The sequence below is a fragment of the Lampetra planeri genome, chromosome 33 (genome assembly GCF_965212315.1).
Source record: "Lampetra planeri chromosome 33, kcLamPlan1.2.h2, whole genome shotgun sequence".
Taxonomy (NCBI): Eukaryota; Metazoa; Chordata; class Hyperoartia; order Petromyzontiformes; family Petromyzontidae; genus Lampetra; species Lampetra planeri.
Genome location: NC_136139.1, coordinates 10,071,373 through 10,075,317, shown reverse-complemented (window position 1 = coordinate 10,075,317; position 3,945 = coordinate 10,071,373).

Genomic DNA, 3,945 nt, shown 5'->3' with positions numbered 1-3,945 from the left:
GAGGCGGGGGGTGGGGGCGGGGGGTAAACAAACGCGCGCGCTCGCAAAAAAAGCGCGGGAGCAGCAACGCCTTCTCCCATTGGCCACTCGGGTGGAGACCCTCAGTGTGTGCGAAGAGCGGAAGCCAATCAGCGCGCGTTTGGCTGCAGTGCCCCGGAGGTGGGGGAAGGGGTATGTGGTTCCGCCGCCGCCCCGCCCCCTACTGACACACGTGTTCGCAATGTCGCTGTGCTGAGTGTTAGAAGCGGTAGTGATACATCCACTTGGATGAATAAAAACTATATTTTATTGTGATTCTTCGGATTTTCACTTCCCCGAGTGCATTTGTTCTCATCATCGGCCATTGTCTATCCACTGCTGGGTTAAGGCATCCGCGCACTGCCGCCAGCCTTCAGGGTGATGCCACAGTCCCGTTTTGGACCTGCTAATGAACTATTATAATGTAATCTCGTCGCTCCATCTCTGCAGTGGTTGTCCTTTTGGTCGTTCTCTCCTTTAGCCGCCATTCCATTAGCAGTCTCGGCCATTGGCAGTCGTCCCTTTCACATACCGTGTCAATCCATACAGCTTTACCCCATATTCTTGTACAGGGAAATTTAGTTTTCAGGTCCATCTGGCGGACAACAACATTTTTTGTCTATTTGTGTTTCTCCCTTGTGATGGGACTATTGTATGATAAACGTTGAGATTTATAAGGGCATGGGGTGACCAATGAAGTCTGATTTGGTCTTTAATAAGGTAGGGGCACTGATAATGGGTTAATATGTATGCTTTCAAACCATGACGTGTTCTGCGAAAGGCCACTTAACAGTCAATACGATGACTTTTTTACGTATTCATTGATCGTTGCGATTCCAAGCATTACAAAAAAGAGATGTAGCGAGGATATAGTACATTGTTTACTCTGTGTCTGCTTAAGATGTATGCTTGAAACTCACATTTGCCCTTAACTATGGCTTTTCCTGCACAAGGACAGTTGCTAGAAACGTCAAGACGTGCACCCCTCTTAAATAAAAAAACCTTCCACTTTAATCTACGTAACTACGCATAAAACCATAACATAATCAGAGCAAACATGCATGTATTACTGTATTTTGTACATATTGTTATACATAATAATGTGCAGAATCATATATGTTTTTGTAGAAAATATAAGAATGTTTTTTTTTATGCAGTGTAACTGAGTCAGAAAATACAACCATCACATTCAAACCACGGCAGTATACCATGTACAGTCGTGTGAAGAAACAAGTTGGAAAACCAGTCGATTAAGGGGTTCTAAATTTACTTTAATGGAATTTGACTACAAAGGCACGTGCACATGGAAACATAATGGACATATAATCCGATGCACATGTTACTTTGTTGTACACTAAGTGCATTGCTCTTACAGCATAACGTTACACTTTTCATGTAAGAATGCTTTCTCTAAATCATTTGTTGACAAAAATTTGTTTAAACGTCAGTTCTGGGAATTGTAATTAGTGGGCTGATTGGTCAGTATTGGAGCAAATGATATAGGGATTTTTGTAGTCCATTTGAACATTTGAAGTGTCCTCGGATGGATGGACAGACGATAAATGTACTGTGTTTACTCGTTCAAGCAATACGTAGGCTTTTGGTCACCTCAAAATTCAAGTGATTCCTGTTATCTGTTAATATTACAAAGGACCATGATTTCATGACAAAATCATCGATTGCATCTGCAATTTTAATTGGCTACACTCCAAAGTTAAATATGTATTGTATATATAAAGTTCTTGATTCAAGAAAACCTCAGTGAGTCTCAATGATTGCACTGGGATGCTTGGCCGATTTTTGTTGTGCGGAATTGTGAGAGAAAACTGCGATGGAATATCTGGAAAATACACAAATGATGAGACATAACACCCAAAGATCCACGCTAATAGATTCGAGAATCCATCGCTGCATTGCCACCTTCTCGCCATCTCGCAGCCAAACCACAACTAATGCACGGCATGTATGGACATTACCACGGCTGAGCATGGCACTGTTGTAAGATAAAGGTGCAGCCCTGTAATTGCCTAATCATGTCACTACCGGCAGAGTATGATCTGTGTTTTGATTTAGTGTGCTGATCTTAAAGGTGCATTGAAAAATGTTGACACTCCGACTGATGCTCCTGCTGTTGTGGAGTGACTCATGCAGCCAGCTATGGCTGCAGAGTTTGGTAATACATGTTGTTTACGTCGTTTATTGTGAAAATGTGGTCACAGTTCCTATGACCACTGTTACATTGCTTTTATGGCTTTATTTTGGTGATTTTCGAAAAGTTTTTCGGTTTGGCCATGTTTGTTTGTTGTAGTACAAAGTTAGACTGATGGCCTTAATCTAAGTTGTCTTGTGGTTGTTGTTGTTTGACTTGCATCCCATTGGGATTTGTGCACACAGTGTTGGTGTACGGTGCTTTTTCTGCAATATTTTGCTGTCTTTTCTTGGATTTTCTGTTTGCACATAGTCACTTTAAGATGTTTTCTTGCTCATGTTTTAGTTTTTTGTTTGTTGCGGTTGCACCCGATTCAAGAGCCGAATGGCTCACAGGGCTATACCTAATAAATGAACTTGAACCTGAAGAAGTACCTACGATTGAAGAAGCACCGGGGAGCTTCTTCGAGAGTGGGCACCACAGTGGAGATGTTACTTACCTCGCCTGGTATGCAGGAGGTCGTGGGTTCGATCCTGACCACGACGCCGGTATATTTGGAGTTTGCATGTTTTCCCCTTGGTTGTGTGCATTTTTATCCGGGTCCTCCGGTTTTCCCTCCACATTTAGAATCAACATGCGTTCAGAGTATTTGACTGATATATATGTCCACGTGATAAGGCACTGTGTTGAGCTATATAGCTCATTGAGCATTACCTGGTAAAATAAAAAATAGATAGTTTAGAGCAGTGGTTCTTAACCTTTACCGTAGTATGCACCCCTTAGTTTCTCAATCGTAAAAAAATTGAAATGTTAATACATCCATTAGGTTTGATGAAACAACGTCGGTGTACTTACGTGCCCGTGCTTAATTTGTGTTTTCGATGATTTACCTTCTAAAAAAATCTGGCCACGTCTCGCATCCCAGAAAGGGCATCTGGCACCTCCAGGGGGTGCGTGCACCCCAGGTTAAGGACCACTGGGTTTCGAATATTTGGCCTACTCTTCTTCGCTGGCCAGACGTCTTTACTCCACTGCACGCGACCTGCCGGTCGACGAGCTGCACTGCTGTAAATACACCGTACAGTAATTTTAGGGGTACATAGGAGCCAAGTACAGGCAGGTGGCTGCTGTCACTTTTGATAAACGGGCAGCGATGTCATCCCTACGCGTAAACAAACGAGTCCTTGGCAAACGGCGCAGCACTGGGACCAGATTTTCCTGCGTGCATGCAAAGCAGCACGGCTTAGGTAATGAAATGCAAAAAAATTCGGGAAAATGTGACATGTCAGCAGGCATGTAGACATTATTGCCATTAAAATATTAAAACTGCAAATGTAAAGCTGATTAAAAAAGGGTAAAATATTCATACGAGTATATTAAAGCAGTTAATTTATTGCAGCGAGGAAAATTAGTAACTATTTATACAAATACCCAAACATATTAATCTGATACTAATTTATTTTAAAAGGCATTAAACTTTTTAATAATGTATGCGGTGATAAATATATCGCAAAGAACATTTTCTTTGTTAGGAACTTTTTTTGTATTCGAAGCAGCCGAGGACAATCACGAACGATGCTTCCGAACAGGTGGTTCCATTTGGCTTGCGCTATCTTTTGACGTAAATATGACGTCGGATACGCGAACTAAACTTGATTATTTCTTTACAAAAAGGGGAAACATTGAGAACGTAATACGTACGGGTAATGAAATTAAGTGGCCTTGGGCAGGACAACGTTGCTGAGAAGGGATGATGGTAGCTCATCGAAACTGACGTC